The sequence below is a fragment of the Rhincodon typus genome, chromosome 32, assembly GCF_021869965.1.
Source record: "Rhincodon typus isolate 14 chromosome 32, sRhiTyp1.1, whole genome shotgun sequence".
NCBI lineage: Eukaryota > Metazoa > Chordata > Chondrichthyes > Orectolobiformes > Rhincodontidae > Rhincodon > Rhincodon typus.
The window spans coordinates 31,332,433-31,345,619 of NC_063363.1; the positions used below are offsets into that span (position 1 = coordinate 31,332,433).

The following is a 13,187-nucleotide window of genomic DNA, read 5'->3' on the forward strand; positions in this document are numbered from 1 at the left end:
ATGAGTTGTAGGATGGCATCTGGAAATTGGCAGTTGGTGAGTTTGAGTACTGAGGCTGTCACAGCGATGGCACCGTCATGAGGGATGCTGGTGTAGATTGCCAAAACGTCCATTGTGACGAGGAATGTTCATGGTTTGACTGGTCTGTGGGTGCCGAGTTTCCATAAGCAATCTGTAGTGTCGCAACAGAAGCTGGGGGTTCCCTTTACAATGGGTTTCAAGAAGACCTCGACATAGTCGGAGAGGTTCTCACACAGGGTCCCATTGCCTGATACAATGGGACGTCCAGGTGTATTGGCGTGGTGTATCTTTGGAAGGCAGAAGTTACCTACGTGGAATGAAAGTGCGTAGGGTACTCTGAAGGACTGGATCAAAAGTCTTGACCAGTCTGTTCAGTTGATGGGTGTGTTCTTTGGTCGGATCGGCAGGTAGTTGTCTATAGTGTTCCTGGTTGATCTGTTGCCAGTATGCTTCCTTGCAGTAGTCCGTTCTATTCTGTACGACGATGGCTCCTCCTTTTTCTGCTGGTTTGGTGACAATGTTGCGATTGGTCTTGAGAGCACAGATGGTGTCGCGTTATGCCTGGGTGACGTTCTGCATTATCTTGTGAATGCGGCTAATGAATCTGGAGTTCATGCATTATCTGATGGCTAAAGCATACCTTGTCAAGCCCTGGGCAGCAGCCCTCCAGAGGAGTCCAATTTGACTCCTTTGTTGCCCACTCCCCCATGGATCTCTGGCAACTGATCCAGTTCATTGGTTGTCTCGTTGAGCTTGCTGCTGACATCTTGGAATAATTCCCGGCGTCTCATTCGTATGATGATGAATTCCTCTGTGTCTGCCGTGAGATCAATGAGGTCCATTTTGATGGTGGGTCAGAAGTTGAGTCCTTGGTTAAGAACTTCGATCTCGTCCAGTTGAAGGGTGTGGTCAGATAATGTGACAATGGATTTTCCCACGGCAGTACCGCTTTCAACTGAGGTAGTGGAGAGACTTGGTTATTGCTGGTGTTGATTTCAAGTTTCACCAGCTTCTTGTTCTTGATGTACATGTAGGCGCTGTAGTTCCATAGCCTTGTCTGTTTGGCAGTGTATCGTAACTGTACTGCTGTATCTTGAGCGCAAGCTGATACTTCTTTCACCAACACTTGGAGGAGTAAGACTCCGAAAGCTTGTGCTTTCAAATAAACCTGTTGGACTGTAATCTGGTGTCATATGATTTCTGACCCAGTCTAACACTGGAACCTCCACATCATACTAAGTATACATTGGTGTTTGGGGGACCTTGCTGTATATAAATCAGCTGTCAAAGTTTCCTACGTTACAGCAGTGTCTATATTTCAAAAAATACTCAATGGCTGTAATGTGCTTTTGGACATTCTGATAGGCTCTTTTGAGAGCATATGGGCACAGAGGGATCTTTACTCCTTATTTAACATATGTTTCATTCAGGATAGAATGCTTGATGAAGCAGTGTTTGTTATTTTCATGAATAGTGTTACACACCTCTAGAGTAGATGGGACTTGAAGCCAGGCCTCCTGACTCAAAGGTAGAAACATTACACCACAGTGCCACAAAAGCCCCTAGAGACAGTTTTACAGTGTGTGTTTAACACTCCAGACTTGGAATTGCTTGATGCTGTTTTCAAACAACAAAACATGTTCCAATTACCAGCAGAAAACCCTAGCCGGATTTAGTCTGCTCTGGAAACAGTGCAATGACACTGGTGCCATTTTGAGCCCTTTATCATTGTGAAATTGATAGTTTCTGTCAGGAGCATGTCGTCATAAAGTTAGATCAGGATCCAAAACATCTACACTAAAAAGAACAAATGAGTTTATAACGACACAGTGGATAAATACAAAGACTGGAATAAACTGTAACTAAAGAAAGAAAAAGGATTGCACTATGTACATAAACTAAGTAAAGGATAGCAGAAGGACAGAGAAAAAGGTTAGAAAATAAGTGGATCTACGTCCATATATCCCTCAAAGTTGCTACCCATGTTAATAGGGTTGTAAAGAAGGCGTATGGCGTGTTGACTTTCATTGGCAGGGGAATTGAGTTCAAGAGCCACGAGGTTATACTGCAGCTCTATAAAACTCTGGTGAGACCACACTTGGAATATTGTGTTCAGTTCTGGTCACCTCATTATAGGAGAGATGTGGAAGCTTTAGAGAGGGTGCAGAGGAGATTTACCAGGATGCTGCCTGGACTGGAGGGCAGGTCTTATGAGGAAAGGTTGAGGGAGCTAGGGCTTTTTTCATTGGAGCAAAGAAGGATGAGAGGTGACTTGATAGAGGTGTACAAGATGATGAGAGGCATAGATAGAATGGATAGCCAGAGACTTTTTCCCAGAGTGGAAATGACTATTACGAGGGGGCATAATTTTATGGTGATTGGAGGAAGGTATAGGGGAGATGTCAGAGATAGGTTCTTCACACAGAGTGGTGGGCATGTGGAATGTGCTGCCGGCAGTGGTAGTGGAGTCAGATACTTTAGAGACTTTTAAGCGACTCTTGGATAGGCACATGGAGGATAGTAAAATGTAGGTTATGCAGGGTAGATTGATCTTAGAAGGATAATAGGTCGGCACAACATCGTGGGCTGAGGGCCTGTACTGTGCTGTACTGTTCTATGTTCTATGTTCTAAAATTAGAAAAAAAAAAGATAATGAAATCAAGGAATACAAAAATAGTAACTATTTCTGCAGACACAAATAACAGAAGCAAAATAGAGAACATAGATAAGTTCCTAAACAACATACTTGATAAACTCAAGTAACGATAGCAAAATGCCAGAAATATTCAATAGACAAATTGACATGGTGGTCATGACATTAGACGATAACACGAGAAATGGAAGCTGGAAAAAGGCCTTTCAGCCCTTCAAGCCTGAGCTATCATTCAAATGAGATGATGGCTAGTCTGTTATTTCAAAATTATAGAAATCCAAAAAACATACAAAGACATTTGAAATAAAGGTAGATGAGATAATTGATAGATTAATATAATTTCTCTAAAATTTGATTAAATTTGTATGAAACCCTAGATCAACCACACTGAAATAGTGCGAATAGCTTTAATCGCAATAACATATAAAGGATATTGGGCACTGAAGAAACTGAAAATTTATTCATAGAATGATTTCAGAATAGAGGGGGAAAGGATTCAAAAGGTTGGGCCTCTATTCTCAAGAGCAAAAGAGGATTTAATAGGATCAATATAGATAAATACCTATTTGTAGGTGAAATACAAGATAGTTGCTAATCAATTCAAATGTTAATTCAAAATATTCTTCATTACCCAGACTGTTGAAAGAATGCGGAACTTGATACTGCAGGAACTAGTTGAAGTGAACAGCATAGATGTGTTTAAAAGGAAGCTAGATAAACAAGGAGAAAGGAACAAAAAAAAAAGAGTATGTTGATGAAATTGGATAAAAAGGAGGGAGGATGCTCAGATGGAGCAAAAATACTGACATATACTAGCTGAGCTGAAACTATTTTGCACAGTAGATAAATTATATTAACAAAATATCAGGGACGGAGAAACAATTTCAGAGCAATTCCGGCATAAAAGATCAGTCTTTTACCTAGTCTCAGATCAGCAGCCCAGTAATAGTTGTCTAATGTTTTAGAAAACAATTATTGGCTAGTGTTAACTCCTGCTGATCTACCTCACCAAATTTGCCAAAATTTGGTAATTAATATATCTAAATTACTTGACCAGAATAAGAGGAGCAATGTATTAATTACAATCATTAGGTGGACTCACATAATTCACTTGCAATCATGTCAACTTTATAAGCTGTGATAAATAGCATACTACAATATGTAATAAAATGTATGAAGTCATGCAAACAGCAACAGTGTTTTACAGAATCAGACAGCGCAACCTCAGTTTCTTGCAAATCAACTAAGGCCACTCATCTATCACTTAAAAACATACATACGTACATACATAAATAAATAAATAAAGTAGCATCTGATTATTCTACCACCCTGCAAGTTGGCCACAAGGCAATATGCAAAGAATGAAACCAACTGTCAAAGTACTGACACAACATCAGTAGGAGATAATTGCTGAAATTCAGTTTTCTTTGTTTTCCAATCAAGTACCGTAAGGGTCTGCATTTTAATTCACGTTCCGATCTTTAGGAGATAAATAGTCACATCAAATAGACATAATAAAAATGACAACTAGTAAGATTAAGCAGACATACTCAACATGCAAAAAAGATTCAGAGGACACAAACAAGAATTAAACATATGCCAGCCATGGCCCAGTGGTAGTTGGGCTGTCATTCCAGCGCAGTTCTAAGGAGGGTCATCTTTCTGATGAGATGTTAAACTAACGGCTTCCACAATCCACACTGTTTCAGTGTGGTTGATCTAGGGTTTCATACAAATTTAATATAATTTCTCTAAAATTTGATTAATCTATCAATTATCTCATCCATGCATAGCTCTACCGATGGCATTACCAAAAGCAGCCTTGCACCAAGTACACTCTCCTTATAACTGTAGGTTTGAAAATTGCACGACCTCACAGGACTCGATATGCAACTTAGAAGGCCCATTTAATTATGGAGTTAGAAACTTCAACCTTTACCAATGCCTAATCAAAGCCACTGAAGCTGGTGCTGCAAACCCATTGCTGAATGGGAGTTTGAAGGGCACATTTATTGCAAACACTGCAAGAGCATTTGTAGCCATTTGATCCATTTCGTCTAATGGCAGTGATGGAAGGGTATGATGTGTATGCACTTTCAATTCCCGTTCCTAGCTTTTGACCTGTGTCCACTGGGGAACAGGATGATGGCATTGTCACATGCACAGATACTGCCTGAGGCCTGCCTGTCACAGCTAATGTCAATGGACATGTCTATGCATGCTGAGCAGCCATGTTGCATGTGTATAACCTCTTCAGAATTTCAAAACTTCATTGCAATTTTACACGTGGCATGTTGTTCCACCTAGCTGTGGTGTTAGCCACAAACACTGTCAAGCCCTGTCTGACCACCTGGATGGAAAAATATCAGAGCTTTATTTTGAAGAAGAGCAGGAAAATTATCTATGCTACCTTGACCAGTATTTACTCCCCAGCTACACTACTAATAAACAATTATCTGGTCAATATTATTCCTGTTTATGGGAATTACTGTACACAGATTGGCTGCTGTATTGCCTACATTACAAAAGTGACTACATTTCAGAGGTGGCTATGAAGTACTTTCGATGTGTCAAAGAGCCTGTGGATGTTATTTACACAGATTTCCAGAAGGCACTCAATCAGGATCTACAGAGAGACAAAAAATGACAGTGCACAGAACTGGAGATAATTTACAGGATATAGAGTTGGTTACAAGCTAGGAGGCAGAATAAAAGGACATGACAAGTGGTGCCACACACGCAACCCCTGCCCCAATAGCATCCACACTAACATCTCAACGTTTCACTAATTTATAAATGACAGACTATATAGACAGCTACATATCAAAGACACCACTGGAATTTTGTTGACAATGTAAATAGTGTTAATGGGAGCAGAAAGTTGCAAAAGAAAAACTGAAGATTTAATGAGTGCAAAAAATAGTCACTGATGAAGTTTACTCTAGGCAAGTGTGAAGTCATTCATTTTGAACCCAAGAATTGTCAGAATAGTTTCTAAATAATGAGAAATTAAAGAATTGTAGAAAAGTAGAGTGCTTTAGGAGTCCACATAATGAAACAATTAAAAGCTAAAAGACCACTACAAAAGATAATTTATATCAAGGGCTGGAATACAATGAGGTAGAGATTATTTAATCATATCAAGTTATGGACACAGCATGTCCAGAATGCGGTGTTCAGTTCTGGACACCACACCACAGGCCTTGGAGGGGCTACAATGCAGTTTCACCAGAATTCTGAAGCTAAAATTATAATTGCATAGACTAGGCCTGAAGTGCCTAAAGTATATACAATTAAGGAATTATCTAAATTCATTGATTTTAATTAAAGATTTGATAGTGTAGATAGAGCACAGTATTTCTTTCTCCTGGTGGGGGAAGCCAAAGCAAGAGTTTGATCTTAAATTTAGAGCTAAGCCATTCATAGGGGAGGTCAGAAAACAATCACCACACAAAGGGTAGCAGAAATCTGGAAAAGTTTCCGAAGCTAAGTAAACATTTGAAATATTTAGATGACCAAGAGATTTGTTCGGTAATAGTATTACAAGTTACAATAACAAGACGGGTATATGGAATAAAAGCCACGATCTAATTGAATGATAGAAAAGGCTATAAGGACTGAGTGGCACACTGTTGTTCCAATTTTTCCAGGACAATGTGGTATTTCACTTGGAGCTGGTGTACTTGGTCACCGCCTGCCCCCTCTGACATGATGTGCTTGGCCAGCTCCCCAGGCAAGAGCAGACATACGTGTTCTGGAGCTGATGGTGTTGTCCTTGTTGCTATAGGTCAAGAAGGAACACTCCCCGACAATGCACTCAAAAATATCGTTGGCAAACAACTTCATGATACTCATGGCTTTGGAGGAGGTGCTGGTGTCAAGGGAAACCTGCCTCATCACTTTGTAAATGTAGGTGGCAAAACTTTTTTTCCTGGACATGCTCCTCTTCTTGCTGCTCTTCACTGCTTTCTTGGCACCCTTCTTCATAACTTGTCCTTTCTTTTCCTCAACCACGGTGACAATCAACTTTGTCCTGAGGTCACAAATTGAGCACACCTATACAGGCTTTTCTTTATTTATCCCTGCGAAATAAGGTCAGCATGTTACCGATAGAATCTCAAGATGCTGCTCTTACACTAACACTGAAGCATTGTCTCTGCAGCTCACAGAGTCCTTTACAAGGAAATCCACATAAGCAACGATGTGGATCCAATTTCCCACATTTAAGAATTGAAACCAATTCTCTTAACCAACATGTTTTTTTTTTACATTGCAGTTAACCAGTGATTTGTTTCAACGTATGGACCGTTTAAAGGCTTTTTTGGCCTGGCCATGCACAAATGATAAATTAAGGGCCAATTTACACAAAGCTGGTGGGATAACATTTCAGTGTTGCACAGGGGGAAATAACTGCTATAGTCTCAGTGTCTCCAAGAAGATTGGGTCACAGACATTATAGTGTTGCCTCATGTGGAGCTTTTGATTTTGAAAACAATACAGCTGGAAAAACACGATCCAAGGGAGTCCACAGAAATTTGCTCGATGAGCATTAAAACTGAAAGTGTTGAAAATACTCAATAATCCTGGCAATTATTTCTTTTGGAGACACTGAGTCTACAGCAATGATCCCTGAAGGCCATGCAGCAACTCATGTTTCTGCACAGGATGCATAGATGTTGGCCCTTATAATATGAGGATCACCAAACAAGAACATTGGAAAGGTCGGTGTATTTAAACACAGGTCTGTGTATTTAAATTATTCATGCACTGGAATATAAAGGGACTCTGGTGAAAGATCAGAAAACAACACCAACTTCGATCGTTGAACTTCAGTACATAGATGCAATGTTACCTCCACTTGCTTAACATTCACAGAAGCATACCGAAGAACCAGTCTCAGCCTCAGCCTCAAGAAGATTCACATCCTTTGCCAACCTGTTCTAGGTCAGGTTCTAGTCCATCCCTCCACTAAGATGAATGGAGAAGCTATTTCTCATCGCAGGTTGACATTGATTAAGAGATTCAACACTGCATCTAATTTGTGAGCACCATCTTCAGATACCTAAGGATGAGAATCTTCACGGGCTGATACCATGATCCTTGTGTATAAGACAGTCATCCTTCTGCCATCTCAAAGCATGGATGCTGCTCGAAACAGATTTTCCGCATCAGCCGTGAGAACAGGCATACTAATGTCAGCGTCCTTTAGATCAGGATCATCCAAAACCAACTCTGTGGGGCCAGCCACTTGCTTTGAATGCCTGAGTTCTAATTGCCAAAGAAAATCTTCTTTGCATAGCTCAAAGAAACTGCACGTAAGTATAAGGATAAAGCAAGCGTTTCAAAGACTCCCTAAAGACTTCTCTCAAGCAATGCAACATAGATGTCAATATGTGGGAGGCCTCATTCAGAAAAAAAACGATGACGTGGAGCAATTTCCTGTCTGAAGGGACACAATTCTTTCAGAACACCCTTCGGCTGGAGCAAGTACGGAAAGGGAACTGGAGAAAGGAATGCCAGCGATCAATTCCACTTCTCAGAAAGACCTGCCAAATGCGTGGTCAGAGATACGGCTCTAGGTTTGGGCTCATCAACCATGAAAGGACCCACAGAAATCACGACAAGTAACAGAATTTTCTAGGTATACAATAATAGTTGTTAGTGAGTGATTGCCGACAATAATGACGACTTGACTTGAAATGTTAACTTTGTTTCTCTGCACATGTGTGCTGCTAGATCTGCTTGGCATTTCCTGGTTAACTCAACGGACCACTCAGACTAAGTCATCTTCATCTCAGGCAGTCCTTTTTTATTGCTTATGAAACATTCAGAAGTCTGAACAGATTAAAACTGAAATTTCATATTTGAGGAAATGTCATCAGGATTCAGTTTAAAAAATTAATTTTAAATGCATTTTCAACATAAACTGAATCCTTTAGTAGGAATTCCAAATCAGCACAATGCATTGTCTTGGAGTATATCAATTGAGGTGATATAATTGGATCAACAAATATAGTATTCTATACATATCAGTAACATTCATTCTAGATTTAATCTTGGCACTGGGTACTAAAATTACATAAATTTCATATCCAATTAACTCCCTTGATGAAAATAATGAAACACTTTTCTAACCAGGCTACGAGCAACTTTAATTCAGTCGTAATCTTTTTGCTTAGGTCAGAAAGTTGCGGGTTCAAGCTGCACAGGAGAAGCTTGAAAACAATCTAAATGGGGTACGTCAATACAGCACAGATAGAACGTCTCATTTTATGAAGGTGCTATTAAATCAAATCCCCACCAGGCAATCACAAAAGTGATATAAAGTTCTTCTGGAAACAAGCCTGGTCGTCTACTTTTTCTGCTCATCAGATCTAGTTGTGGGGAAACTGGATGTCATTCTTGTCTATTTTTATATAGCAATAACATTTCAAAAGTAATTGACTGGGATGCCCTGAGGACTCAAAAAGTGTGTGGGTGATTTTTAACAGAATAAATATAAAAATACAGAAGCTGTGCAGCAAGACAAACAACTGTAAAAATAGAATATAAGATAACAAGGTGTAGAGCTGGATGAACAAAGCAGGCCAAGCAGCATCAGAGGTGCAGGAAGGCTGACGTTTCGGGCCAAGACCCTTCTTCAGAAATTTTCTGCATCTGCAGTTCCTACTATCTCTGTAAAAATATAATGTTGACATTTCCATTTTGTGCTTTCTTTAAAATGAATGCTCATCCACATTACTATCTATGATACTGTTTATTCATAGGGAACTATTATAAAGGGCTGAGTGATCCATTGAAAGCTTTGTATTTTTATTGCTTTCAAACAATAAGATCCAACGCTGACCCAAGCTTAATTTAAAAACACCATAAAGTTACTATTCAACTAAAACTAATCAATACGAGGTCCACAGTTTATCACAATTATCCAAGACAGTACCCACGATAAATGAGTTACCACAGTTACAACATGCATCGACTAAGCAAATATTCAGTCTTTTAGTGCACTTAATTTGGACAACTAATGCTGGCCAATGAACTTTCTCACCTCTTGCCAATAGATTAACTCCATTGTGTAAATGGCCTGCTATTCTGGGACAGACTACCTTGCAACTTTGATACTGAGCAATTACACTCTTAGTTGCTATAACAAGCAAAGGATTCCAGTTCCCACTGTCAAACATTCAAAGAGCACTGAAGTCTTTTATAATATTCAGTGAATCTAGCTGAAAGACAGAATCAGAATCTGCCAGCAGCTAGACATCTGTAGTGGAAAAAATTCCTGGACAAGATCAAACTAAATCTAAATCCAAAATGCAGTGGTGCCCTTAACTTGGCTTTCTAAGCAAGAAATTAGTTCTTGAGCTTTTCTCACAGAGATCAAGTTCATATCTGTGACAGGACAAACACATAACGTTTATGATCTTTGATGCAAAATAATTGTCTTCTGTCTACAATATAGTACTAGTCCCAATAGCTCACTACCAGATTTTCCACACTAGACAATAGCACACATCAAGATCATCTCCTCGACATAACTAAACAGTACCCGGCAGACTTGTGAACCTGGTTAAAGCTTGTGAATTATTTTTGAAAGGCTGTACCCTCCTTGTCTCTATGCCTGGTACTGTATTTTCACAGCTAAATCTACACAATGTCCATTTCATTAGTTTTAGCATTGTAAAAGGTACCAAGAAAGCTCACTGTACTGATTTTCAAATATAATCTACATCACAAGACAATACATGACAAGTCAAAACATCAAGCAATTAATTCCAGTTTTTGTCAACTGAAAAATTATGTTTTAGCATAAAAGTCACCTTAGTCCAAATGAACCATAAGGCTGCTCGTTCATTAGAAAGAAATGACTGTTGGTATTTTAACCCAAGAGTCAAAATGCCTCAGGCGAGGGGAGAGGGTGAGAAGGAGAGTCCTTCACAGTAAACCTAGACAGTACAGGAATTGAACCCATATTGTTGGCATCAGTCTGCATTGTAAACCAGCCAACTGGCCTAACCAACCTCTAAAGATTGCTGCTTTTATTCCTCTCACAACAATTCAAATCCTTCTTTTTCCAACTGTATTATTCCTATTTGCTGGATATTTTTCACCCAATGTGCTCTCACTTGGGATTGTGTCAGACAATTGTGATTTAAATTCCACTCTAAAGGATTCAGGGTGACATTTTGTAGAATTTTTAGTTTCCTCTTTAAGTGCCAATTTTCTCAACTCATGATAGTGAGCACCACATTCTAACTAGTCCAGGTTCTGAAGTTTCTCCTGAAGTTCCTATTGAGTTCCTCCGTATCTCACATTTATTGGCCCATGCTTCTTTTTACCCACAAGTGGAAATATCTCCTGGTTTTTAAAAAATAGCACTCAAATTGTCCCATCTCTACTTTACTTCTAACAGCCCCAACTTCCCCTTAATCCCTCCATTTCCAAGACAACCCTGCTCCAGATACCTTAACTTCATCCATCCCACTCCACTCCCCCAGGTCACCATACCACCACACTCCTAAAATCTTCATAATGGACACTCCCAACATAGCTTCCCGAGTCCCTGAACAATCTTTGGCTCTGTCACTACTCCCTCTTTTTTCCTGCTCACACTGTCCCCCATTACCCCTCACACTACCTGCTCCCAATCTCCTCACTAATATCCCTGGTGTCTCCTCTGTTGTGTCAACCCCCACCAAGTTTCACTCCCCACATTCCGTTCCCTCACCCCAAAATTAACTCATCTCTGGTATTCTAAGACTTCCCGGTTCCCCAGTCCGTATTTTGACGGTCTTGCCGAGATTCCTATTATTCCCGATCTCTCACTACGGGATTGCCCACCCCCAAGGTTTTCCAGGTCTCCGTCCCCTGGTCAATTCCCAGTCTTTTCCTTGTTTGTCTAGTATACATCATGTTCCAGGTGTATATCCCCTCCATTCCTGCTTTTCACAGTGTTAATCCCCTCTCCAGTTTCCCAATGATATCCCCCTTCTATTCATGGTTTTCCCTGTGTTAACGCCCTCTATTTCCAGCTTCCCTGGAAACAGTCTCCTCTATTCCCAGTGATATCACCCAATGTTTCGGGTTTCCCCCTCTATTCCCGGTGATAGTCCCATTACTCCCAATTTTTTCTGGTGAGATCCCTTCTCTTCCCAGCGATAGCCACTCCCCCCATTCCCAACTTTTCCACCGTGTCTCCCCCCCTGCCATTCCCAGTTTGCGTGATGTCCCTATTTCTGGTTTTCCTGGTAATATTTCCCTGTATTCCCGGTTACCTCACTCTCTCCGATTTTCCTCCGGACGCCGCGCGCTCGGACAAACTGGTTCCCAACGGCGGCTGCGCGGAGCCACAGCCCGAGCGGCGAAATCGCGCAACTCGAAACGCCGTCCCCGGCTGGCAGCTCAGAACCAGCCAAAGGCACTGGCTGCTCTACTCGCTGTCCAAAATATCATTGTCCTCCGGCTTCCCACTCCCACTCCCTTTTCCCACGTCCACACCCTCTCCCTTTTCCCACGTCCTCCCCTTTCCACGCCCCCACACCCCTCCCTTTTCCCACACCTTCCCTTTTCCACGCCCCCACCCCCCTCCCCTTCTCCCATGCCCTCCACTTTCCATGCCTCCACCCCCTCCCCTTCTCCCACCCCCACCCCCTAGGGTGACCAAGGATGAACATCCAGGGGGTATTCGGTATTTAGCAAGGACAGACACGGAGGCAATGGAGTTGGCTAGCATTGTTTGTAAAGGAGGAAGTGAATGCCATAATGAAGTAAGGATACTGACTTGTAAAATCATGATGTGGAATATGTTCGGGTGGTCATAAGAAACACCGAGAGGGATAAACAAAACCGGTATATGTTGTATATATGTAGCGGAGATGTAACGGAAAGCATTAAGCAAGACATTAAAAGATACACGCAATGAGAGTAAAACTGTAATCTTGGGTACTTCATAAATAGATTGAATGAGCCAAACTAGCAACAATACTGTGGAGGAGGATTTCTGGGAGTGTATACTTGTTTTTTTAAGTCAAACACATTACGGAACAAACTAGGGCAAAGGCCTTCCTAGAGTGGGTGGAAAAACAGTGGTGGAGAAACACAGCAGGTCTAGCAGATTTCGCCAAGGCTACTCAGCCCTGCCCTCATTACATCAGAGATAGTAGGAACTGCAGATGCTGGAGAATCTGAGATAACAAGGTGTAGAGCTGGATGAACACAGCAGGCCAAGCAGCATCATAGGAGCAGAGAGGCTGACGTTTCGGGCCTAGACCCTTCATCAGAATTGGGGGAGGGGAAGGGGGTTCTGAAATAAATAGGGCGAGAGGGGGAGGCGGATAGAAGAGAAGATAGGTGGAGAGGAAACAGACAGGTCGAAGGGGCGGGGATGGAGCCAGTAAAGGTGAGTGTAGATGGGGAGGTAGGGAGGAGATAGGTCAGTCCAGGGAAGACGGACAGGTCAAGGGGGCGGGATGAGGTCAGTAGGTAGGAAATGGGGGTGCGGCTTGAGGTGGGA

The 13,187-nt window shown here is 41.3% G+C and overlaps 1 protein-coding gene across 8 annotated transcripts in view; it reads right to left on the minus strand.

Annotated features, from left to right (window-relative positions):
• The window catches only part of LOC109924137 (protein FAM118B), a 54,901-nt gene that overhangs the window by 33,657 nt on the left and 8,057 nt on the right, over positions 1-13,187 (minus strand). For 2 of the 8 annotated variants that reach the window (XM_020524168.2, XM_020524162.2), the window contains exon 1: positions 11,950-12,163. The exons of 2 other annotated variants lie outside the window; for them this stretch is intronic. The gene's annotated coding sequence lies outside the window, so the exon portion shown is untranslated. Of the gene's footprint in view, positions 1-3,236; positions 3,253-3,305; positions 3,385-6,566; positions 6,757-11,949; positions 12,165-13,187 lie in introns of those variants that run through there. 4 more of the 8 variants (XM_048615394.1, XM_048615392.1, XM_048615395.1 and 1 more) reach the window with 4 other exon arrangements.